We start from the raw sequence: 27,584 nt of genomic DNA on the forward strand, positions 1-27,584 counted from the left end.
AACTAGATATTAAAGTCCAAACCATGCAGAAAATATTGCAATTGGGCGACTGCGGGGATAGGAATAGAGGTGTCCAACTTACGAAAAACCTCTTTTATTTTCTTTGTGTAAGCACGAATATCCTCGTGTGGTTCTTGGCGGGTCACGTTGAGCACACGCAATCAATATTGCCCACCCCTTTCAGGGCAAAACTCCCTTCAAAAAGCTCCATAAAATGCATCAATATTCAATATGGTTTCGGCTTCTAAACCATGATATCATATGGCAGCTCTTCCTTTGAGAGTCATGTTGAAGAACATCATTAAATGTCCTTCTTCTTGAATGCGACAGTTAAACATCAGCTTTTGAAACTCCCTGATGTGGAGTTCCGCATCTTCCTCAACTAGTCCATTAAAAATGGATAGCTGGTAGCCTAGATCCGGCAAATCCATCGTTCCTGCAGGAATTGCAATAGGCTATGCCATTACGGAAATTGGATTTGCACCAGAAATAGGGGACGGTGGGGTTACACCTCCTGTTCTTGATGTAGACTGGCTTATGGAAGAAAGGGGAGCACTAGAGCTTCCACCTTCTCCTAACTTACTGCTTGTGGCACCAAGACCACTAGATCCACCCCCTCGTAAGGGTTCAGCACCGCTACGCTTAGGGGAATATCTCCTAAAGATTTCAGCACATGGCCTAGCTCTTTCGTCTCTCTCTTGCTTTTGGATTTCGGCTAGACGATGCTTATAGATGAATAACGGATCAATCTCAGTGTCCTTTGGCATAAACTGCTAACTGGTCCCTAGATAACCACGATTCGAGGACCGCCACTTCTAAGCGGCTCTCGGCAGATGCACCACTGATGGGACCTAAAATGGGCCGGCACTGACTCATGCACTAGCCGGACCTCTATCATGCGCTCAACAACCCTAAGGCCTCGCGGCCAGGAGTGTGGATGACACATACATCATCTTCCTAAACATCTTGCATTTGTATCACGTCTTGTAGTCCAACTCTAACCCAATTAACACTCCTCAGAGGGAGTCCCAACACATTGCCAAATAGCACGAAGCACAAACATAGGAGGTCCTCCCACGGCTGACTGCTGCTACCTCATTGTGACTCTCCTACACCTTGGGGATTGGCCCCTCGATGCGTCGCTAAACATATATGACATATGAACACAAACTTCTCTCTTTTATGATTCGCGTATTTCCAGGAGATATACCATGCTTCCTCACTTTACTTTCCCCTAGACCCAATGCCTAACCTACAGCGTGGGACAACCTTACTCACTCAACGTTGGTCATATCTCTAGAAAGCAATTGCTATGCATCTAGGAGGTATTATCTGATACATTTTAAATTTCATGCTTCATGCAAATGGTGAATGTCCACGTGCTCAAACAATTAAGAAAATCAGCATTGGTGCTTAGTGCAAAAGCATTCTTTCAATGAATTTGACTATTGCTCGTATGCTACATTGCATGAACCTAGCACCGAGAAACCCTCATGCTACTAGGTCCTTAATTTTTTAAATATCGACCAATCTAAATGGTATGTATAAAAACCAGCAAGCTTTTCATCATTTCATTCAACATTTAAACACTTTTCATACACTCTACCCCCTCACCCGTTTAGGTTGTGCATCGTGCATAGGTTTAGGGTTCATTTTCCACATTTTTATTGTATAAAAAGCCATAAAAACTCACTAAAACATAAAGGTAGGGCTGAACTGAGGCTAAACCTCATACTTCAGACCCCCCATACATCCACAAACATGAATCTTATTTTTCCTTAATTTTCGGCACTCAAAATCCATTTTTCCCCTATTTTTTCTATTTTTCTTATATTTTTTGCAATATTAAACGACTGAAAATACAAAATAAGTTGTGGGCTATGGCCCTTAGGTTCATTTGCAAAAAAAACACAAGTTTAGTTGGTGTGTCTTACTATATTTTCCATTGATATCTCAAAAACACCCAATTTTCCCATACTTTGCATGTTTTACGGGTTTTACACTACTAATTTAATCCACAACACTTATGATTTTCTGATTTTTTGAGCATAAACAGTTGAAAGGCCTTGCAAACAACATTATAATGCATAATCATCTCATGGGAACAAGTATTCATGAAGCAAATTGCATAAAAACACCATTTTCCTTTGTAAAAATAAGATTACCGTTCTTTGCGGGTTGCAGGTTTTTATTTGCCATATCTCGGGACTGATTTTCAGCCACCATTAATGCTCATGACAGTCCAAAATCAGCAATCTTCAATCTTCTTACACCACGGAGCAATCCGGTCTTCATTGGACAAGCATCCATCGTCCATTCTTCTTCTTCCTCTTCACCACATGAATTTGCCTTTAGGGGAGAGAGAGGGAGGAGAGAGAAAGACTGAAATCAGAATTCTTCACAGAGACCGTCAATGGAGGAGCAAAGCACGGCGATAGAGTCAGCATCCAGGGAGAATTGAAGCCCCATGATCACTTGGGTGGGTTGTGTTGAGCAGCCATGATGCCTCTCCATCCCTTCAAGCGAAATTTGCGCCCTCTTCCTTCACGCCTTCTCTCCACAATTCTTCATCTCTCATTTGCATGAAAGTTTCATGCCACATTTAAATTTGGGCTCCTAAGGGTCACTTGCCCATTTTGGCTAAATTTTGTCCACCCCTTCGCATCTTGACCAGTTTCTTGGCCATTTCCTCGTCCGGACTCTGAATTGAGCTCTGAAAAATCATGGGCGTCGGGCTTGGCATTCCACATTGACTAGTAACTCGTTTCAACCCGCACGACTGTCGAAAAAATTATGAAAAATCAACAAGTATCGCTCGGGCGCCTTTAAAGCACTTTGGCGCTTAAAATCGTCCTAGATCGAGCCGCCGCCTTCGACATTGAATATTTTTCCCTTGATATTCATAATTTTTAGCTATTTTTAAGCACTTCTCGGCACCAAAATTCTGCTCTCACCATCAATCTCAGCAGCATTAAGGGTAGGAACAACTTCCTATGGTATCGTAAGATTTTCTCTCATTAGCTCTACAAATGTTATCATATAATTTGCTCGTATCTTTTCAAAAAGAGAAATCATTTTAGAAGGATAGAAATGATTTATATTAAATTTTCAAAGAAGGTTACATCATGATAGAGTTTTTCGAATGGACTTAAGGAATCTAACCATGGATTTTAGATATATCTACTGACTCGTAATTCTTAATTGCTAGAATGGTAACCAAATTCATATTCAATGCATAGACAAAATAATTTCTTTTGTTGTAGGGAAAAAATACATGGTTTATTTTGGGATGGTTGGTGATTTGGGAGAGAAGATTTCCTTAATACAATCTAAGCATGGCATTTGGATACATCCATTGGGTAATAATTGGGCTTTGAAGAATGGATATCTAAAAATTAGTTATTTAAAGAAAGATCAGGAAGTCCATCTTTGACATAGTTGCGGTGTTAAAAGTGGCCAACAACTATGATTTGGTCTATTGGGATGACCTTTGTCGCTTCCTCGTAAATATATCGATTTAGTTTAACCTGCCAACCTGTAGTGAATAAAGTTGAATTCACTCTGGCTTCATGCAATAAATAAACCTTCACAACTTTGAGGTTTTCTATCCATCTTATCCTCTTCAATTGGTCTGAAGGAAGGCAAGATGGTTTGCACCGATATAACAAATTCCACCACTTATCATCGAGCGTCTTTCTCGGTATAGTGGAGAATGATCGTAGATGCGATCCAGAATTCACATTACTTGCATTTTCCAACCATAATCTATTCAATGCATTGCCGATATAAACATTGCTCGAAAGACTAGGAATTGCTTCAATTCTTTGTCTCTCTATGGTATGATTTAAAAAAAACACATATCAGCAATAGAAACATCTCACATCTCATACTACATTTATCAAGTTTTTTTAATTTCTTTTCGCTCTAATACCACTTGTGGCATACTCGCCTTGATTTCTTGATGCATAACATTTTAGTAGTTGCCCAGAGTTTACCTTCTAGCTGTCACTATCCATACTCTAATCAAAATGATTGGATTTTGTCCAACTAGTTAGCCGTAGGTCTACCCCGTAAGGGAAGCATCCTACCATTACCCCCACGGAGGATTGACCTAAAGATTCCTAATTGACCTAACAGTCACCTATCAACAACTAACTCACATCCGGAGGTATCCTTTGAGAGGCTTCTTGTCCCGAATGAGTGAGTAACATTACCCTTGGTTCATGGAGTACAACACTTTTTTCCAGTAGCAAACTAAGGATTTATGAAATTCCTCGCAGTGCTCTGGCACAGCCGCCATACCTTTCCCCCAAGATAATTTACAATTCGAGTTCTAAGACCAAACCCTAAGTAAGTTGGAGAATCGGCCCTTCCTAGTGTTTATTTTTGGGGAAACCTCTCAACTAACCGAGACCACCTGCCATAGGAATAGATTTGTCGGGAATCCATCCACCCGCTTCCCTCTATGGAAGTTCTTAGTTATCTAATTATCTACCACATTATGTGAAACATATAAAAATAGCTTCATTAATTAAAATCCATTTATGCACAGTTGTTCGTTTACGTAATTTACTCATGGACATACAATCAGAATAAAACAATTTCATTGATTATATTCCATAATGTGCGTTCTCCTACCCATCCAAGAGAAAATTTACAATTTCACATGCTGCCTCATCCGGCACATCTGCACGTCACCAAGATCAAATCCACCTATAGCTAGCGTTTATAGGTGTCCCAAGTAGAACTCAGGCCATATAGGGGACCAAGTAGCTCCTAGGTGTGAAAAAGAGATTTACTAACCAGAGCCCCCCTAGCACCCTATCCACCTCCTACTTAAATATGATCCTCGCTGGGAGACCTGTCGCCATCGAAGCCAGTCCATGCTTCCACGACAATAAAAACATCCCCTCTTGGTATGGGGATTCAGCACCTATCCTTGGGGGAGCTATAGGGATCCTTAATTTTAATCTGTTTTGATTCTCAATTTGATCACGATTTATAATCTAGAAGATCACAAATAATATTGATGTCTACAAGAAGTTATGACTTCAATCAATCATGCAACTTTCAAGTGATGCTTAATTCTAGTAGCAATCAATACTTGAGTTTCACATAATGAAATCCTCCCCTTGGAATTTAACTAGGGGTATCTAGATTTTGGGGTCTCTAACTTCCCAATTCTTGTAATCAAGTTTCTTGGCCTTAAGTCAATATTTCTCAAGAGACTTATCTTATTTCTATTGAATTTGGATATAACTTTTTAAAAAAACCTGTGGTATTGCGGTTGGTAAAGGATTGTTATCCGCACCCATGACTCCATAGTGACTCCGGTGCGCACAACTCCAACTATTGCTTCCATGTTAGTAGGGTTATTCACAATTTCTGCTTTTGAATTCTTTTTCTTCGAGGACATGACATAAATACGATTCGTAGAAGAATAAGAAGAACACAGCAGTAATACCGGTTGGCAAGGGTATAAGACTCTTGATGATGATGATGATGGATATTGCAAGATTCGATGATGTAGGCCTCGCGGATGATTATTCCTGCCTCATGGAGAGCAATACTTCACTCTCTAGTAGATGGAATAGAGAGGAGAGTAGAGGTATGATAGAATATGATAGAGTTCTTCAGTGTCTTCCCTTCTCGGATCAGAGTAGAAGAGGATGAGAGACCTTCGGTGTATCCCCTTCCTTGGGTTGAATGGAATGATGTCTCTTATCATGTGGAATAGAGTCTCCTCCTTCTCAATCAACGTCTCACCCTCAATAAGATTGCTCTTGTTGCTCTCTCTTGGTGGTCATCCCTAAGCCCTCAATTTATAGTTTTGCAAGGGGGAAGGGGTAGAAGAGAGGAGCTTGCTTTTTTAGCGATTTTTTATGACATCATCGATGACAAAGAGATAACACTTTCTTTTAGCACTTAGCTTTAAAGCTTATGCTTTTTTTTTCACTATTTTCATTTTTTTTCTACCCTACAACTTGTTTGGATTATAGCTTTGTCGTATAAACTCCAAATATAGTTGTCCGAGTACTCAAAATGATTGGAACATATTTGGTGGTCGACAAGCTAGCGCGGATAGAATTGCAAAAATTCATTAAAAATAGGTAAAATGACTATTTTTGTAAATTGTATTATTTTTATTCATCTTTTGTCTTGGACTACTTATCCCCTTCAAAATAAGTCACAATATATATTTGGATCCATCTAAAGTGAGGATTAAGTCATCTAAACATGATACTAGAGATTTCAGACTATTCTAGTAAACCAGTCTTACTTCTTGTAAATCTTGTAAAGATTCTGCAGTTTTTTTTCATGTGTGGACGTGCAACACCATGTATACGCACCTTAAAATAAACTAGGTAATGGGAACATTACACAACATGAGGACCATAGTGTGTGTGAGAGCATGCCCAACATCATGTATGCCAGGGTAGTATTAAGCCATTGCATATCACACCATATACTTATTCCATGGCCAATATGCATGGTCTTTGCCAAGGATACCCTAGGCATTGCAAGAGACTTCTTACAAAGGTTTGTCAAAAATAGACATGAGGGATATTTTTAATGCATCAACAACACCAATCTAGCAAGTCTTTTACATCCTTAAGCAACCAACCAAATGAAGTTATGGGTAGAGGGATGCTATCATCCCAGATCTTAAGAATAATCTAGATTGTTAAATGGTGGGAGGGCCTTCAATGCATTATCGCTCATAAATGACGACATCAAAACCAAGGCATACATGCCACAAAGTAAATAAGGAGAAGGATGGCTATTAATAGTGTAACCTCCTAATAGCCATAGTAGATTTTAGATCATGGAGGCTATGGAAAAAGCCACCTATCATAAAGGAAGCATTGAATGACCTGGGCTTAAATGTGGACCAGGATATTAACATGGACCTATCCATTAAAAAATAATGGAGAAGACTGCCTACTAGAAAATAAATCCATGGCAACAAGGATAGAGACCCACAAGGTGGTCCAAGGTGAGAGGAAGAAGTAGCCCATTAGAGAAGGCATGATCATACAAAGGTAGCTTAGCAAAGCTTGGCCCACATGGTTACATTGTGGGGACCCCTAGGGGGAGAGGGAAAGATGATGATGATTGCTCAATAATGGTTGGGTCATTGGCAGGATGAAGAAGATTGTTCGTACAAAGAGGTTTGAAAACAAAAGGGAGATCAAAAGTGAATGCGCTTGCATAAATAGCCAAAGAAATCCAAGGGAATCTAATGAGAGGGAGGTATTTTAAGCAGATAAAAAAAAGGTTAGCACATAGGAATATTAAAAAATATCAAGGTGCTTAATGCAAACCAACAAGCACCTATTTAGTGTGGGTCAAAGAAGGGAGAGGACACTTGGACTATAAGTCATGATCGACTTAATAATGAGTGACTGTTAAAGATCAAGGCCTATGGATTCAAATGAAAAACATAGCCAAGGAGGAAGGGAGGAGGGCAAAAATTTTTCAAAACATAGCCAAGGAGGGGGAAAAAAAATCAAATCATAGGGATAAATCATATTAAGCCATGTGCTAAAACTTAGCAAAAGTAGGTGTGCATTAGGAAAAACTCAAACACCAAAATGAGATGACAATATAGCATTATATTGTGTGTTTATGTGTAATAACAAGGCCAATTATCATAATTACCAAACACAAGTGCAAAAATACAATTTAGGATATTGTATATCACTATAGTACTTCATTTAGAATGTGTATATTGGCAATTTAAATAACTTGCACAACCCCAAGGTTTTCATTTGTTGCATGAATAGAGGTAATAATACATAGCTATTAATGTACTATATTAGGATTACCATAACAATTCATAGGATAATGGTTATCTTTATGTTGAGGTGAAGTGTGAGCCTAAGAGGCAAATATACCAACATCCTAGGGTCAATGTTTTTTGTTATCACCATGGAATCTCCTATCTAATAGAAACAACTCTCCCTTAATCATTACACTAGCAAGGCTCCACACAGTATGGGCTACACTAACATTGACTAGGGGGCTAATCTTGTTACATAAAGGATCATTGTCAATTATGTCATTATCTTGATTAGTGCTCCTAACTCCTAGACCACAAAGTAGTAAAATTTTGTGCCTTTGTCTACCATGTACATAAGTATGTGGCTACCTCCATCACTTGTGAAAAGGATCTTTTGGATATGGAAGATGCTACAAGATATTGGTATTGAATTTTAACCACACAAGACCATTATTTATTGCGGCAATAAGGCATGTGTTGACATTGCAACACATCCTTGTCTCAACCAAAACCTCAGTCACTTTGACATGCCACCTTGTTTGAGAGCTAGTTAAACAAGGATATGTCATATTTGAGCATGTCAACTCAACTAAAAAATTAGTAGACATTTGCAACAAACCTATTGCTCACAAGCATTGCACTCATTGTATGGCTCTTGCCCTTTCATGGAGCAAGAAATGATTAGTACATTATTGAATTATATGTGGTATATCCTTAACTTCATTAGTTTGATGTGACGAGTGGATGTAAAGAATGTAGGTTTGTAACAACATTAATATGATATGTTTTAAAATCAAAACAATGCAATTAAAAATGCCAATAAGGATTTATCATAGGAAGATTGAATCCTTAATATAGAATAAAAGATAGTAAAAGGTGGTAACGGTATGGATACATAATGAGAAAATAGAAGATAGTGATGTGATTATACAAATTGTATCAAAGGAAATGCTTGAAGTAGTTGGGTGTGGGAAGCCCCTTTTCAAAACATTCTATCTTGTTGTCTTGAGATATCCTGCCACAAGAATTCAACCTACATCTAATTACAACTAGTAGGTTTGACATCCATATCATGAGTAGTGGATTTTTGGATGAATTTGAGTGCTATCATAATTATGCTTGACAATTTGGAGGTGAACTTTTATATCATGCTAGTTGTAATATTATGCCTACTTAGACATGGAAATCCAATCAATATGTTCTATGATGGTTGTATAGTGAAGTTTGGCAAAGTCTTATAAACATGCTAGTGTACTTGTGTTAAATATATCCACTAGTTCATCGTAGCACTCTTTACCTCTCTTCACACATACACATGCAATACACTCAAGTTCTCACATGGTATCAAAGCCATAGCTCTCTTTACCTCTCATCAGACCCAAAATCTCAAGTCCTCTATGCTCATTTCAAACACATTCATTTTCCATTTACTTCAATAGCTTCATTCCCATTCATTGAAAGTCATATCTTTGATGACAAATCATAGTGGTTCGTTTGGCTCTCACAATTTAGTCATTGTGTTAGAGATAGCTTAGATTACACTAGGGTCATCAACTTCAATTCATCTATCCATTTCACGTAAATAATAATTGAGATAAGGTTAGTCTACTCAAGCATGCTTTACATATGAAAATTTAGGCAGTTGTAGTCAACATGCATCAAGCTCTAAGAAATCAGAAATATCTTAGACTGTACTTCGTTATTTCCCAATCTTTTTGGTTCAAAAGAAAACCTTATTCACAGCATTCCAATGCCCTTATACAAGGAATGTAAATTGTACCGTCATGTAGTAGCATTTGCTCTATCTCTGAGTTCGAGCAGTTTTAAATAGCTAGTTTTCAAGTCTTATGGTGATTCAAGCAACACAACCCAAACTTGGGCAAAATCCCTCTTGGGGTAATAGCACCAAGACCATTCCAATACTTTGAAAGTATTTCAAGCTCAAGCATTTAACCACCAAGTAGGTGTGGTTTGACAAATAGAACATTTTGATTGCTACAAAGCTTCAACTTTAGGATTTGAAGTTGTTTTTTTACTATGGCATCTATTCTATTGTGCAAAGGAAGTTCTCTTATTGACTCCCATCACGACATTAAGAGCACTTATGGGAATTGTCTACATGAGCTCAAAGTGTATTTAGCATCCTTAGAGGTTCAACTTAGGCTTACAATGTCGCTTGTAAGATTTTGCTAAGGTGTACCTACTTACATCATTGTAAATGCCTATTTTTCATCAATATTTTTTACAATGTGATCACATTTTTAAAGAAGAAATGAAAGCAAGCATTTCATGTGGTTAACCTAGATGATATTTAGCAAAGCATGACAATAGTGAAGATATCTTCCTATTATATCTATTGAATATTACACTTTCCAAACGTCCATTCACTTTTTGATCATATAGGTATTCAATTAACAACAATTATTGTAGGTTGTAGGTATACAAAAATTGCACAAACAGTAGGCTTGTTTTTTAATGGCTAATAATGACAAAGTCAAAAACTAACTCAATGTGATGCAAAAGGTGATGAATTTGTAGTGTATTTTCTACTTTGACTTTAAATTTTGTTACTTTGCTTTAAACCATAAGTCTCAAATAATCCTATCAAGTTTAGCACATATGCTTCATAACTATGGCTAAAACCACAACATTAACTCCTAGAAAAGCAACTCTTCTACAAAGCATCCATATCAAAAACAAAATATAGTGGTCTCTAATATGTACAATGCATTGTGCTACATAGTTATCTAGTTTCTACTTGTTGATTCATCCTTCTGTGGATTCTAAAAATCAAAAGTAGGTTATGTCAATCCACTATCAAAATGATCATACAAAAGAAAGCAACGTAAATAATCTAAAAATGATAAATGATATTGATTGAGAGAGAGAGAGAGAGAGAGAGAGAGAGAGAGAGAGAGAGAGAGAGAGAGAGAGAGAGAGAGAGAGAGAGAGAGAGAGAGAGAGAGAGAGAGAGAGAGAGAGAGAGAGAGAGAGAGAGAGAGAGAGAGAGAGAGAGAGAGAGAGAGAGAGAGAGAGAGAGAGAGAGAGAGAGAGAGAGAGAGAGAGAGAGAGAGAGCTAAGTTGCACTAATCATTTGAATGAACATGGGGACAATACCTTGCTTATCTAGATTTTGCAAGGATCCACTACAAGATGAAGTTGTTCACAGAATCCCCTTCAATCTAGAATAAACACATTGATTCTCTCCACCTTCTCAAGTTTGCAATGACTTGGTAGAATTATCCAACTTAAATGATATCCTTAATGACATAGGAAAATATAATGTGGTGATACAATCATATCTACTGTGACTAGCACTCTTGTGACTAAGGTTGTATCGTATGCTAATTGTACCTAGTGCTAATTGCATAATCCCTTCGTCTAATATAGGATTGATTCCTCCACACTCCGCCTCAAGCCCAAGTGATTGATGTAGCTCCAAGTAGCTTCCTAAAATACATCATCTTATATTTGCCTAATGACCTAGTAAAAATATTAGTTAATTGGTCTTGAATCTTTACACGAATTAAGTCTATATTGCCTACCAAATGATTTTTGTGAATAAAATGAAAGTGTACTTCAATATTACTTGTCCTAGCATGATAAACTAGATCATTGGTAAGCTAAACACTACTCTTGTTGTCACAATACAACTTAATTGCTTTGTCATTGGTGAAGATCCAAGTCTTGTAGTATCTCAAGTAACCAAGCCATTTCACATGTAGCTCATACCATACCTCTATATTATGCTTCTATGTTGGACAAGGCAAGTAGGTTGCTTTTTGCTACTCTAGCTAATCATTTTACTTTCCTATTCAAATGCATATCCGCCACTTCATTTTCTGTTATAAGGATATGTTGCTCAATGATTATCATTGCAATCAATATGCCCAATAAGTTTTCCACAAGCAAAAAAAAAAAGTCGTGTTGTGGCCTTCATATAATTGATGGTCCTTTTGAAAACATCTAAGGAGTTTTTGAGATTTTTGCATAAATTTTACAACTTGAATTGAATAGATGAGATCTAGCCTTGTAATATTGAAATAGATTAAGCTACCAATTATAGCTTTATATGCCTGCCATCAAAACTTAGATTTTGATCATTGTGTATGTAGGTGTATATCCTAGCATACCATATTTTGCTAATGTGTTAAGTCTATGCTGCCTTTGAATTAACCCGATGCCATTAGAGGTTCAAATAACTTCAATACAAACACAATAATCCTAGATCTTCTAAGTCCTTCATCTCAAACTATGTTAGCTCCATTCTTGTCATCACTAGTTTAGTGTTAAATCATCCATGTAAAAATGATCAAAATTCTTATGAAAGTAGACTATGTGAAGAAGATATTATCAACTTTAAAACCAATGCTTTGTAGATACTTATTCTTGGGCTTCATTGTTTTCCTATGTTTTGATGACTTGAATTGGGGTTGCATTTCTTAGTCCTCTTGTTGTGGCTTGTATCTAGATGGAATTTATTATTATTATGTGATCTTCATTGGAATTGTAGAGCCTTTAGTGGGTATGGACATCTCAATTATTTCATAACTTACCAACATATTCTATGATCTTCATTGGAATTGTAGAGCCTTTAGTGGGTATGGACATCTCAATTATTTCAATACTTACCAACATTTTCAATGACCATGAAATCTTGATAACGATTGGTGCTTGATGTGGTATAATCTCTTGATAAAGTGCTCAAGGGCTTGATTATTGGTTTGAAAAAGTCAACACGTACTCTCTTCTTCTTGATAGACCGAACCTTCTTGATGATAATAGCCCTTATGATGGACCAAATCTTCCATGTAGGCTTAGTAATGCCCCACAATCCCCCAACTTGTTTGCACTTGATTATGGAGTGGAAGCTAGTCTAGAATCCCAAACTTCTTCCATATTCCTTTGGCTAACAAGCACCCCCAAAATGTGAAACATGTCCTCCTCCTTCTTTCCATAGAAGAGACAAATAGGATTGCATTTGCTAAACCTCCTAACCTTCTCCTTTGCTATCCTTTGTGGGTAGTTTTTGGAATAGTACATGCCATAGAAATAGATTGAGCTTACTCAAAGGGGTTGCTTTTCACACCCTTAAGCTCTTGTGTGCCCACAGTTTAATCAAGTTGTTTGGGAAGAAATTGTCCCGTCGACTTTATACTTTGACCAACAACATATTGTCAATTTGCTCAAAGCTTCTCCACTTCTTTACTTGCACTCGCTTGCATTCCCAAAGTATTTCAAGTTAGCCAGTGCATTGCCAATGTATTTTTTTAATAAAGAATTCAAAGTTAAGAAAATGTTTTAAAATTTATAGCCTTATGTAGAAGAGTATCAAGCTCTTTTAGATATTTGTAGCTTAGCAATCACAACATTATAGCCTTCAAGTTTTTCCTTGGCTCTCAAAAGACTTAACATCCAAAACCAACATCAACAAGATAAAAAAGATCCATGGCTTCCCCTAAAATGAAAATTGGTTCCTTCAATCTCGTATGTTAATCAGGTGACAATTCTAACTTGCTACACCTCATGGACTATCGTGGACATTTTGCCTTTTTGACCAATGATCGCTAACTTCCAAGTAATGACATCATGCAAAGTGCATGATTAAGGCATTCCTAGACTTTATTCCACATCCTCCTAACCATGCTATGTAAATATGCCTTCATGGAAGGTTTATTTGTCTTAAAGCATTTACATCCCTTCATCTCATTGATATGAAAGGCTTACTAGCATTCTACACGCACTTTACATGCACGTAACACTAGCCTACTTCACACTCGTGTGAAGTTGTTGTACTACCACATGGCAACTTCGCTCAATAATCTATTTCTCCTCTTTCTCTCCCCTCTTTCCCCTCTCTGTTTCTAAGTTGTTTCATCTCCTCTCTCTCTCTCTCTCTCTCTCTCTCTCTCTCTCTCTCTCTCTCTCTCTCTCTCTCTCTCTCTCTCTCTCTCTCTCTCTCGTTATTTATAACGGGATGGCACGATGGCCATATTTAGGAGGTCTTACATGCTTCCCACATGGGGGGGCGAGAGTACTGTAGATTATCTACTCAGACCGATCGATGGGATGCATACTATCGAGTCCTTCAGCCTTGGGAGACTTCCACTCGGTGCCGATCACACCTTTCTCAGTTTCTCACTCCTCACCTCATTACCATCACCACCTGTAGATATCATACCCCACATGCATACTACCATACACTTCACTCATGAGCTCTCACATGTTTACTCACAGCATCTGGAGGAGCACATCACGTCACTTGATCCATACGCACCCCATGATACACTGACCACTGATATCACATGCATTTTGCATGATTCTGCTACACTCAGTTTTCCACATCACACATACACATACCCCCCTCGGACCGGTACCATGCCACAGAACAGGTGGTATGATGATGAGTGCAGAGATCTACGTCGACAGCTACGCGATTTGGAGGCCAGAGGAGAGATCACACACAGACAGGTGCAAAGACGCATGCATCGCTTGACCCCCGTAAAAAGCGGGAATAGGAGGAGGAGAGATATTGGGATATATACCACCTTCTTATGAGCAGAGATTGTGCAGAGGCATGGAGGCAAATCAGAGAACCACGCTCACCCACACCGATACATGACCCTGCAGTATGGCATGGATACGCACAGAGTTTATATCATGTACCCGCACAGCCCGTTGATACCCACACCATGTACATCGAGACCGGGTATTTCATCCTTTTTCACCACTAGTATGGTGAAACATGCTATCTCACGGTTACAGCATGGCCGCGCTCGAGACCAGTTTGATCTTCAGGCAGAGCATATTATATATGGCAGAGACACATTGGCTCCACTCATTGCTCACCTCTTCAACCGTGCATTGTCTGAGGGGTTCCCTGACTCGTGGAGACAGAGCACACCATTGTACCTATCCACAAGTCAGGGGACCCTATGGATCCTAACACGTATAGGACCATCATGATTGGGCTAGTTTTGGCCAAACTTTATGGCACGGTGATGGAGGAGGAGCTCAGCACGCTGGCAGAGAGAGAGCGCATGCGCGCACCCAGACATGCAGGGTTTAGATGGGCATTTTCTACCATAGACCACATCTTCACTCTCCGTTGTTTGATCGACCAGACACGAGTGAAGAAACAGAGATTGTATTGTTGCTTTGTGAATTTCCGCAAAGCCTTTGAGATGGTTCCGAGAGAGAGGCTTTTCAGACGCCTACTTGATCTGGGGGTGGATGATGACATGATGTGGGGTATTTATGCACTATATGAGCGGGTTACTAGTAGAGTCAGATGTCTGGGAGGTATATCAGATCCCCTTGTGAGCACCATTGGTGTGAAACAAAGATGCCCACTCTCACCGACTCTATTTGGGCTATACATTGATGAGATAGCAGAGTTTATTCAACAGCGAGCCTGTGGAGGTATAGATCTTAGTGGAGCCACAGTTCATATCTTACTATATGCAGATAACATTGTGTTGGTCTCAGATTCAACTCAGGGATTACAGCAGCATTTATTAGCATTGGATGATTTTTGCATACAGAGAGGCATGACAGTGAACCTTGGTAAAACCAAGGTTCTTATATTCCATACATCAGCTCAGATACGCAGACATAGTATTTTCATGGTAGCAGGAGGGAGTATTGAGGTCACTGGATCATATGTATATTTGGGAGTCACCTTTATAGCAGCTTCAGGGATTTTCTCGATGACACAGGCAGCTCGTGACCGCCTCACTAGAGGATACTCAGCATTGGCTTTATGGAGCGACAATGTCATCAGGCACATTTCCAGGAGCCCCGCACCAAGGGGTGGCTCTTTGATACTCTAGTCACTCCAGCACTGATATATGGAGCAGCTATATGGGGGCCAGGCCTTGCCGATTATGTATGGACATTGATGGAGAGACCTCAGGTGATCATGATATCTAGATTGATTCGCAACAAGGCCTCAGTCCCACATGACATTGTGCGAGCAGAGCTTGCCACACCGCCCATGCTAGTCAAGGCATTATTTCAGACAGTCTGCTTCCTACACAGATTTCAGGATATGGACAGAGATCGCATTGCATACAAAGCATATATGGCATCTCAGGAGATGGCTCGAGCGGGGGATACCACATCATGGTATGCACAGACTAGAGCTTGGTTTGACAGACATGGGCTGGACATTGATAAACTCCCACCTCTTCTATATGATACTCAGGCTCCCACTTACACCCTCTCTCTCTCTCTGAGAGGAATAGAATCATTAGACAGGAGATATGGCATATTTATATACAGAGGACATGGGTCAGCCTTGCACAGCCCCCATTGCCATCGAAGATGGCACATTATTATACACAGTTCTTGAGCATATCAGAGCAGGGATTCATAGAGATTCCGAGATATATGCAGATCTATATGCCACATCGATTGAGAGTTCTTATTGGACAGCTCAGGGTATCATCACATCAGCTTATGATTGAGAGTGGCAGAGCCAGTGGCATCCCACGGGAGGAGAGGATATGCCCCTTTGCAGATTAGAGGTGGAGAGTGAAGAGCATTTTTTTCTCATATGCCCGGCATACTCAGAGTTGAGATCTAGATACACATTGAGAAGCTCACTTTAGGGATGTATGACTGATATGGATCAGAGATCATTTGGCCGTTTTCTGGGAGAGGCATGGCACATCAGAGAGCAGAGCACACAGCGGGTCCCAGTCAGAGAGGGGCCCACCCAGACGACTATTACACAGTTCTTTCAGACAGACGGAGTGAGAGCTACTGTACCAGCCTCCAGCTAGACCTCCGGGCTCACACTACAGCAGGCTGAGGACCAGCGTACCCGACGCCGCACGAGGATACGTGGGTTTCGGACCCCACAGCCACACCGACAGGAGATCCGGAGGATTCTTGATCTACATCGACAGCAGACTGAGATCCGACGACACACGACACATTGGATCTCAGACCTCCAGTTTGCTCTTTCTCCACTGCCGATGTACCACATCCTGCATCCAGGAGGGATCACCTGCTATTAGCGACTTCGATGACTACTACTACATCCCAGGATAGCATATCTCCCTGCATCTGTTACATATACACATTGCACCACTTTATCACAGCCGACAGTTGTTCCCCTATCATAGCCGACATTTGTTCCCCTTTTATAGCCATTATCTGGAGTACCAGAGCTACATACGCACATACACATACACGACACTTATCACACTCATAGCACCGAATTTTCAGTTTCGAGTTTTTAGCTTTTCATTCAGCACTTTTATTTTGGATAGCTGGACCTCATCAGTTGTATCACAGTTTGTCTCATAGGCCAATTTTGGTCTTTAGAAGACGTTAATATAACTTTCTTTCTTTCTCTCTCTCTCTCTCTCTCTCTCTCTCTCTCTCTCTCTCTCTCTGTGTGTGCTACCCCCACCCCTGATTCCCTATGTTTAGATACTTATTTTCCACTCCCTCTCTCTCCCCCCAATTCTTTCTATAAATTTTCTCTCTCTTCCCCTCTCGTTGCCTTTTGTTTTATTCTATTCTCTCTCATCTTCTCTCTCTCTCTCTCTCTCTCTCTCTCTCTCTCTCTCTCTCTCTCTCTCTCTCTCTCAAATTTATAAAATTTCATCAAAGAAAGATAGATATACATAACAATCTCACCTAAACACATGCTTGCTTCACCTAATATTTAGAAATGGCTTCCTCCCCACCTCTCTCTCTCTCTCTCTCTCTCTCTCTCATCAAACTTAAAACTAAAAGTTTTTTAAATAAAATTTGCAACAAAAAATGCCAAAAAAATACAAGCAATCTCTTCTATACACCATAAACGTTCACCCTTATACAAAGGCAAGAAATCACATGCTTGCTTTGGGAAATACTTAGAAATAGCAATATTATACTGAAAAATGGATCACAATTGAAACAAAGACCAAGCACCACAATAGGGCTTTCTCTAAGCATGAATCATTTTTATCTCCAAGTAGGGCATTCACAAGTGAAGTAGAGGCTGCCATTATCATTTGCCTCTTTCTACCAACCATGCCATGAAGGAAATGTAAAAGACATCCTACTTTCCATATTATCATTTGCCTCTTTCTACCAACCATGCCATGAAGGAAATGTAAAAGACATCCTACTTTCCATTAGCAAGGCCACGAAGGTCAAGTTTAACACATCATACTTTCTATCCACACACAGGCACTCGATGACTGTTTCCAAGTACCACATGTGGCTGATGTCAATAAAAAGAGTCATTGCCTTAGAAGTGCCTAATAGAAACAAAACTCCCTCTTCTTCGAGGAATCATTGGAAAATCACCATCCTCAAGAAAAACATGCAAAGATGAAGCAAGGGTTGATTCCATAGTTTCTACTACTGGTAATCACATGGGGGATGTAATAGTCTTACCCCTCTTTGTACCACATGCATCTGAACAAAATCTCTAAATAAGTACATGGAACAACTAAAAAATACAATTTCGTTCCCAAAATAATAATTATTGGCTGATGTTGATGCAGTGTCACAAAACAACCCAAATTCTTGAACCCATACTCAAACCTCTTATGGTATCTTGTTAGTGTGAGAGAATTGAAACCTCTTCCTATGGTCAATCTCATACATATACAGTGCCACAAAACAATCCAAATACTTGAACCCATACTCAAACCAATGCCTTGGTATCTTATTAGTGTAAGAGCATTGAAACCTCTTCCTATGGTCAATCTCGTGCATATGCACCCGAAAACATTACGTATACCCACAATGTATACTTCAATAAAAACTGGGAGCTTAATGTCTATGTTGACATCATCATGTAAACACTCAACAACTCTTGCAAGCATTCTTCTTATGATATTATCCCTCATTACTACATGCAACATGCACTATAGCTCCTTTTGATAGTCAGAAGAAGCCGAGTAACAGCCCCACTCTAGGGCAGGCATCTGTAATCATGCTCATGTAGAGGTGAAGCATACTCTTCTTAGTAGTGCTTCAATGCACATCACTGGATCTTTTGAAGTACATCCATGTACAAAATCTTTGTGGTCATGTTTCCATCATTGTCACCTAATAGGACTTTCACACCATGTGAAGATTTCACCCTTGAAAATGCAACATACAACTAACTATGCATAAATACTGGGCTTTTTAAATAAAGCCCAACAATGGATATAGTCTACCCTTGTGACTTGTTGATTGTCATATGAAATGCCAATTGGATGGAAATTTGCATTCGTTTCATAGTAAATAGTAGTTGTGCAACATTAGAAATAAAAGTAATCCTAGGAATAAAAACTTAGTCACCCACGTTTGCCCTTGTTATTATCTTATCATCTGTCACCTTTATATTGAAGGCCTTATAAATCAACCGTGTACCATCACACAAACCCCTTCTTAGGCTTGGGTTTCTAAGAAGAATAACATGTGCATTTACCTTTAGCAATAATGAACAAGGAGAAAATCTAGCTCCAAGATTTGATATGTTTAAATACTCAACGGAGTACAAAAATGAGTCATCTATTTCTGCAATCAAGTTTGCACTATGATAGTGCCTAACCTCCCCTTGGCAAAAATTGCAATGCATATTCATTCAAAGTAGCCACCTCCATAATCCATGATGCAAGCATAGCTCACTCACTAAAATACGTTGTATAGTCACCCACACTAGATACATCACCATAAACACTACCGATCAAGGTTTCGATAGAGTGTCCATTTAACACCATGCCAAGTGGAACACACAACTTATCATAATTTTTAGCAATTTCCACTTCATTCTCTATTCATTGAATCTACAAATGAACCCATTGTCCACCACATTACCAGCCGCCAACACTCACATATTCCTAGATAGCCTTAACACCCTCACATAATGCCATAAATGAGAGTAACACAATGCATCATTAACAATATCCTTACATGTTCCTGTCACCACAACTGGAAAGACCTATCTAAAATCCCCTCCAAATAAAACAATCTTTCCATCAAATGGCATATCACAGCTCATAACGTCTCTCAAAGTTCTATCAACTACTTCAAAGGCATATTGACGGGTCATAGGAGCCTCATCCCACAAAATAAGGCTCGATTTTCTCAACAATTGAGCAATGTCACTTTTAACTAAAATGCTACATGTGGACAAACTATTTAAGTCTATTGGGATTTTAAGCCATGAGTGAGTTGTATGACCACCTAATAGGAGCAAGGCAGTAATGCCGCATGATATTGTTGTCAATGCTATATGATCACCACCACTACGCACGTTCGGAAGCAAGCACTTATGCAAAAAATTCTTCCTAGACCCATCAGGGCCATTAAAAAAGAATAAATCTCCAACATTTACATCAACATCATCCATAACTGCACCATAGGCAAATCTCTGTCCATCGTTCAACATTGCCTCCATAAATTAAAAAACCCTAAACTATTTTGATGTGTTATATGCATACTCATCTTGCAAAAGGGGGTTACCATGCAACCAAGAATTTGGCTAATGGGGTTCTAGGTCCTAGAGATGTGACAAAGCCATATTAAATGCCTTATGCTGCAAAACACTAAGAGAGGCGTGCACACATTGTAGTTGCAATCTATGTAGAATATCCTCTACCATTAGCACAAAAAATCTTTCCCATAATTGGTTAGGCCAAGCTAGCTCACAAAAGACCAAATTGCAACAAACAAACTATGAAGTTGAGCATTGGTTTGCATGGAGGAACACATAACATACTCATCATCACTCTCTAATATACCCCTTGCAATGCAAGTATCCTTGAGTATCATAGTCCACATTGTCAACATCATGCAGATCTTCAAAAGAGGTACACTCTTGACACCCTATTAAAAGCATTTGCAAATAGTAAGGCTCACCATAGGTAGGTGCCACAAAATACATTCGACCACATGGATTCCCATCTTCCTCTTTGTCCACATCTTATGTTGTGCATTCCACACCCACTACATTGAAATGTCTTGATAGTGGACAATTCTAGCCTCCACATGAATGCGATTGCATACAAACCATTCAATAAGAGTAGTCTTCTAGGGGGTCTTGATTTCGCACAACGTCCAATATATTATCTGCATCTCAAAACACCACATAATTCCCACCAAGAAAGTGCACCTGCAACCGCTATATGTCATGCTTTTCATTGTGCAATGGATAATCATAGATTTGCCAACATGCCTCAAAGGAAAAAACATATCTTGGATCCAAATAACTCTGGATCTCATCCACCTCACAAACACTACCACCATTTTGTGCTTAATCAACCTCGGTAGAAACTTTGATGGTTGCATAGTCATACCCCTTGTATGTTGGGTGTAAAGGCCCTTACACTACTTCCGTGTGTATATTAATTTACACATGTGAACTCATCCTTGCAGGTGCAAGTGTATCGTACCTTAAGTCTAAATATAATCTGTTATTATATATGTGTACCACACTGGTACACACCTATCCTTCGACTCTCACTCTCACTCACTAATCATTCAACTATTGTTGCATCTCCATCTATGCACATACTCTATTTTTCTTCCACTCGCACTCTTCAAATTGGTATCAGAGCAATAAGAACCAATGGACAGGCAGTCATGGAGGACTGATAGTTACTGCAATCAGTGTGTAGTTGTTACCATTGTGACCGAGTTGTGATAACACCTGTAACAAGGCTGACAAGTTGGCAAAGTCTATCGAAGGCTGGTTAACTTGAATGTTGATAGCCGACCATATTATGCACACCAAACGGACTACAATAGGCCAGGATTGCGGACGACAGCCTATGCAACAGGCAACGTGCAACATGACACAAAACAAGTCAACGACTGGGGCCATTTCATCATTTTTTCAGACATGTTCTTGACATATTTAATTTCTTGGAGAATCAAGCCCTTATTTTAAGGGGTGTTTGTGCATGCAAGCATAGAATGCAAATCCGTGTAAATTTACACACTTGAAAATTTGGGACTTTCCCCAAATTTGGTGCCAAACATGCATAACAGTGAGTGTTGACTCATAAATTGCAAACATTGGATGCACATGCCTCAAAATTTTGGGGCTTTTCATGTATAAGTGAAATTTTGCTCAATTGAGCCAATTTTATTGAAATTTATGCACTCTTGGACCTCAAATTTGGGACTTTTACAGAATTCATGAATTTGTCCATATTTGATACTCAGTAAGATATTGGGGCAAATTCATTGCAAAATTTTGAGGCTTTTTGTATCGATGATGCACTTTGAGTTGATTTGAGTCTTGATAATGAAATTTGCAGTGGATTCATTGCTAAGTGGGAGAAATTTGAACTTGGGTTGTTTTAAATGTTGTAAAAGGGCAGATTCTCTTGGTATATGTATTCTTGAATGCTCATTATGCAGTGAAATAGTGGTATATAGGACGGCACTTGGCTTTATTGCATTTGGGCATTATGGTGATGTATTACTCAAGTGGGAGCTATCATTCATGCAAATGTATCATATTTGATTCGTGTACATGTTGTAATCAATACTTGAAATTGAAATGGTAGCAAAACATCTACTTCTTGGAAGTACAAGTGTGTGTACTTGCTGTCACATTCGGCAACTTTGCTAATTGGCTGAAAGTATTCAGTATTTTATTACTGAAGATGGCTAGCAATGCATCTACATCCAACACAAAGAATCTCTTTGAGATTCATAAATTTGATGGCAATGGCTTTGATATTTAGAAAGATTGTATGCAAGGTATACTCTTTCTAAAGGATTGTGATGATGCCTTGGCAAAACATAAGCATGTTACTTTGCCAGATGAGGATTCGGCTAAAATAAATAAAATGTTCATTACTTACATTAAAATGGCTGTCACAAATGATATCTTGGTTGATATCAAGGGATTTTCTACAGCTTATGCAGTTCGGAAGAACTCAAGGCTACATATGAGAATACAACTCTTGTCAATCATGTGCATCTCATGCGAAAGTTGGTAAACTTAAAGTTTGATGAGTTTAAGCCTGCCTCAGAGCATTTGAATGCTTTCATTGGTATTTTGAGTCAATTTACAAGATGTAGGATTGCCATCTTTTGATCCTAAATTAAGGGCTATCTTATTGCTCATGGCTTTACCCAATTCATGGAAAGCATTGGTTGTAACCTTGAGCAACAACCCCAATTGGACATTTGATGGTATGCGTGGTTCTATTCTCAATGAAGAGGTTAGATGCAAGGTAAGTAGGAAAAACAATGGATTGGCCTACAACGTAAAAGGAAGAATTGAAAAAATGTCAAATGTTGCAAATAAGAATAAAAATCATAGCAAAAGTAAGAAAAAATAGCAAGATGTCACTTGTTATCAGTGTGGTCGGAAAGGGCATAAAAAGCCTGATTGCATGTACTTTAAAAGAAACAAGAATGCAAGAAGCATGCTAATGCAAAAGGCAAAAAGAATGAAAAGGATGGTAGCTCTAAAGAAACAAAAAAAGTAAATGTGGTATCTAGTGTTGTTATTGAGGAGACAGAAGAAGATAAGATGCCAATTTGTTGGTTGCATCTTCAGATCCACATGCTATGATAGTGGAGGACATGTATATCACTAAAAGGGATATGATAGATGCTTTGTTGTCAGTTTATGATGGTTTGTCACAATTATGAATTGTTGACAGCGGTGCTTCATTTCATGTAACTCCATCTTTGGAGAGCTTTTCTTCTTATGCAGAAGGTAATCTCGGGAAAATCTATCTAGACAACAACCATGCATGTGATATTGAAGGAATGGACACCATACACCTGGCTCTTGAAAATCATCAAGAATTGATTCTTCATGATGTTACGTATGTACCTGGCATTAAGAAGAGTTTACTTTCTATCGGGCAACTAGATAACAAGTGTTACTTCACTACTTTTGGTGGTGGAATGTGGAAGATACAAAAAGGTTCTATGCTAGTCACTAGAGGTGGTAAAAAAAGAACTCTATGTTATCTTTACGGTAAGGCACTTTGTGGAAATTTTGTTGCAATTTCTTAAGTGCAATCACACATGGAGTTATGGCACAAGAGTTTTGGACCCAAAAGGGTTTGCAAGCACTTTCTTCACTTGGAAGAGTTGATGTGAAAAACTGAAAGCTTGACTTTTGTGATGATTATGTTTTGGAAAAACATGTAAATAGTTCATACTCTCATGGAGCCTCTAGGAAGGCATGTGCCTTGGATTTAGTTCATTTTGATGTATGCACTCTCATATGGTTTCTATTGTTTTGTATCTTTTATTGATAGCCAATCTAGAAAGTTGCGGGTTTACTTGCTTAAACAGAAAAGTGAGGCATTGGGATGCCTTTAAAAAGTTTCATGCATTTGTTAGTACTCAAAAGGGTTTAAAATTAAAATGCATAAGAACAGACAATGGGGGAGAGTATGTAACTGAAGAATTTAGTAAGTTTTGTGATGTCAATGGGATTAAAGGGGAGCTTATATCTCCTTAAAATCCGTCATCTACTAGTGTGGCTAAGCCAATGAATTGCACGTTATGTGAGAAGATTCAGTGCATGCTGTTCACTGCTAATCTATTGCAATCGTTTTGGGGAGAGGCACTTAAAACCATAGTGCATATTTGCAACCAATCTCCACATTGTGCACTTGAAAGTGGCATCTTTGGTGGGAGCCTTCGCTCAACCACCAAGACCCGCGGACCGCTTATTGTTTCAAGCGTTCCAAGCCGAGCACTAATGGCTACCTCTCACATAGCCGACGCGCCATCCACATCTACGGGTGTAGTGAGCTTACCTCCATGCCGTTTGAGTTACCTCCTCTCCCGCGCACTTTGGTAGCTCCACGGTCCAAGTGCAAGCTTCAAGCAAGCTCCACGCTCCAAGCTCCATCACCGCAAGCAAGAGAAGAGAAGAGAAGAGAAGAGAAGAATAGAGGAGAAGATGGAGAGCTTCTCCACCCCACGGTCCCTCACCCTCACGCACTCACTCCCTCACACTCCCTCTCTCAAGCACAAGCTCAAGAAAGCAAGAAGAAGAAGAAGAAGAAGAAGAGGAGAGCTACTTTTGGCCACACACAAGAATGAGCTTCTCATTCACTTTTCAACTTTATATACACAACCCTAAATCCCTTTTGGGCGGTCATCCCCTTTTCCCTTTTTTACATGGCCGTAGCCTAGGCCATTTTTCCCATTGTCCTTCTATCTTCCTAGCTTCCTTTCCACCGCCCATCTATATTTACAAATTGCGTGGATGAGAGCCCGTCGCTCCTTGAATTAAACCATGATGCGCTTACGCTCTTTTACCAAATTTTGGACTTGCCCTTTTCCTTGTGTGCCTTTGTCTTCCATTTCTCTTTGCCTCGGCCTTTGTCTTTGTCTTTTGTTTTAGCTTTCCGGATTTTCCACCACCTGGCACTCTTTTACAAGATTTCAGGGTGCACCTTTGTATGCCATTTGGCCAATCGCTCCTCAGAGACTGTCATGATATGAGCCCCTAGTTCGGCCATTTCCATGCGGCTTTCACACCAACGCCGCTTAAACCGACTCCGGCCTGCTGACAATCGCTTTAGTTTCTCTATGTCTACGAGATTCGATTGGCAGAGCACCTCATTGAACGAGATAGTTAAGCGTAGTTCGTCTACTTCCTCGCTCGAGATGAGTCGCAAGCGCTCGTGCTGGAGCTTGCTATAGTGCTCGTCAAGGTCTTCTTGCTCTTCCCAAGATAGAGGGAAGGGCAAGTAGTCTCCAAGCTAGGGAATGCGCCCATGTCTGTAAGGACGTAGACACGTGCAAATACGTTGAGCTTAGCATCCAACTCAGCTAAGCATTCTACGACACTTCTCTATTCAACGAGGGCTTGCTCGTTTGCTATCTCATGCAAGGTTCTAGGAGTTTGCCTAGGCTTTAGCATAGCTAGGGGTTCGGGCCTAGATGAGCAAGATTGGTCAACACTAGGATTGCTCATGATCTTGGGGTTTCCATGTTTCTCTAGAGGCTCCGTTATTGCATCATGGTTCTCCTTGGATGTGACTAGTGTGAATTCGTCACCCCGTTGTGACAGTGTTGTATCCACTCTTGATTTGTCAATGCGAGTTCTATTGTCAGGGGATAGAGTGTTGGAAGCAGCCATTGATGATAACGACTGTTTTGATTTGTTGGAGCACATGGATGTGTCTAAGGTCTCGCCACTATTAGGAGAGGCATCAGTGGGCTCATTGGTGGATGGGCTCGATGCTTTATTTATCAGCTCTCCAACACTCTTCGTCCCAATGTTCTTGGGGTCCACAACTACGTGCAACTGTTGTTGTTTTCGTTGTTTTCTCCTCTTTTTCTTGGTCAGTGCAGGTGCATCTCTCCACGACTCAGGACCCTGGACTAGGTCGATCGTTGATGTGGTCGGTTGGGCCTCAACATTTCTTTTCTCTAGTGTGTCCTCATGGGACCTAGTCGTGGCCTGCGGAATAACCTTGCCAGGTTGCGTGGGTACAACTGTCTCCCTTTTGGGAGAGTCTGGCTCTTCAGTCAATTCCCATGTGTTTAAGCCCTCCAGCCCAGGCTTTAGGCTTTTTGGAAGTGCTGGAGTTGTTAATGAAGTTGGTTGCGACACCTCCTTCACGGGTAAACTACTAAGGACACGTTCCGCAAGGGGCATTGTCACGGCCAAGGGCTGTGACGGCTGTGTTCCCTGATTTGAAGTACTAGCAGCTAGTTTATTGAACTTGCTACTATTGGCGGATTGCAGCGTCTGGTCCTTAGGGCGATCGGAGGTGGTCGCGTCTTTTGTTGCCCTTTGAGCATTCATCCGTGTAGATTGAGAATGGGTTGATCGGGTCACATTGGGTTGCATAGGCATATCCTTGGGCCGAGAGATACGGCTAGTGTCATGTTCCCCCTCTTAGATATTTGGAAGCTTTGATGGAGATAGAGATTGGGAATGAGCAGCTGCCATTGACGACCACTGTTGTGCTTCTTGTGTCCGTTTGGAAAAAGAGGATGTAGGAGATTTAGGACTCTTGGTTGGACTTGGCACTCTGGCTGAATGGTTTGCTCATGATGGTTAGACGATTCTGTCATTAGCTTTGTTGAGCCATCAGTCTTATCATGAGCGATGTTGTGCATGTGGTGCTCATCATTCTCTTGGGGGGTCAAAGGCTCCTTGGGCACTAGTGGACCTTGTGCATGCTTGATAGTTACCTCCGATATCTGCCTGCTAAGAACAGTAGGTTGAGAATCTAATTTTTGATAGGTCCTGTTCGGTTTCTTGATTTCAATCATGAGGGGCTCAATTGCTCCAATATTTTTGGTTCGAGACTTAGATTTTCGTTTAGGTTTCCTCCTATGCCTCTTTGTTTTTGACATAATTTGGGCTTCTGGTAGAGGTGGTTTAGCAGGGTGTTTTGGTACCCAAATCCATCGGTTACCTACGTAATACCCTTGAGCACGTAGCAGCACCTTGGGTATCCATCGCGGCATTGTGCTGGCCCTCCATCGATGCCTTCGTCTATAAAGCTTGGGCTTCCTTTAGGGTCTCCTACGATATATGTAAGTCCCAGGCCCGTCCTTGGCATTGTCTCTTGACCTTCTTGTTTCAAGCATGGCCTCACTCATTAGTTCTCGTCATTCGACCTATGCTTGTATCAACTCTTTCAACAAGTCCTTGCTCTCGTTAGTAGGCTTGATTGTTACGTCAGCACCTTCCTTGCCTTTCCCTTGAGGTTCGATGAGGTCACTCTTGCTAAAGGTTGTGACTATCCTCACACCTGGTAGTGTCAGGTGTATTCTCTATGCTACATAGTCAGCCTCACATTTGGTCGCCCTTTTGAAGGGTCTTCCCAGGAGGGTCTTCTTACCATATTTA

At 40.0% G+C, this 27,584-nt stretch overlaps 1 pseudogene; it reads left to right on the forward strand.

Moving 5' to 3' along the window:
* Window positions 1-16,024: 16,024 nt before the first annotated feature.
* On the forward strand, window positions 16,025-23,767 carry LOC148035265 (uncharacterized; annotated as a pseudogene).
* The last annotated feature ends 3,817 nt before the right edge of the window (window positions 23,768-27,584 follow it).

Source organism: Lygodium microphyllum, chromosome 6, assembly GCF_053477565.2.
Source record: "Lygodium microphyllum isolate KBCC chromosome 6, Lygodium_microphyllum_v1.1.10, whole genome shotgun sequence".
Taxonomy (NCBI): domain Eukaryota; kingdom Viridiplantae; phylum Streptophyta; class Polypodiopsida; order Schizaeales; family Lygodiaceae; genus Lygodium; species Lygodium microphyllum.